This window comes from Solanum pennellii, chromosome 7 (assembly GCF_001406875.1).
Source record: "Solanum pennellii chromosome 7, SPENNV200".
Taxonomy (NCBI): Eukaryota; Viridiplantae; Streptophyta; class Magnoliopsida; order Solanales; family Solanaceae; genus Solanum; species Solanum pennellii.
The window spans coordinates 7,708,281-7,709,001 of NC_028643.1; positions in this window are offsets into that span (position 1 = coordinate 7,708,281).

Consider the following 721-nt stretch of genomic DNA (forward strand, 5'->3'; position numbering starts at 1 on the left):
TGTCACGACCCAAAACGGGTCGCGAGTGGCACCCACACTTACCCTACTATGTGAGCGAACCAACCAATCTAATCCCAACATTTCAACCATAATAAACAAAATATAATGCGGAAGACTTAAAACTCATTAATGAAAATCGATTAAATAACTTCTAAAAATTTAATACTTATCATCCCCAAAATCTGGAAGTCATCACCACAAGAACATCTATCCTCAATTACTAAATCTAAGAATATCTAGGAAGCTAAAATAAATAAACAGCTAGTCCATGCCGGAACTTCAAGGCATCAAGACATGAAGAAGAAGATCCAGTCCAAACCAGAAGCATTAGCTCACCCTGAGATCTGACGTGATGAAGACTGGCTAGAGTTGCGGTTGAGTTGAAGACGATGGCACGTTTGCTGCACTCCACAAATAACAAAGAAAAACAATTACAAGTAGGGGTCAGTACAAAACACAAGTACTGAGTAGGTATTATCGGCCAACTCAAAATAGAAAGCAATATATTCCAGATAATAACATAAAATCAACCAATATTCTTAACAGGTGACAACAACATTTATCATACCCCTTGGCCACAACACCAAGCACATCTATGAGGACTCAAGCCTCCACGCCATACTCATTTGGGAAACAGGTTCTTTAGATTGAGTATATTAACATATTTCAAGATTCATTCTCTTTACTAATCCTGGTGTCGGAACGTGACACTCCGATCCAT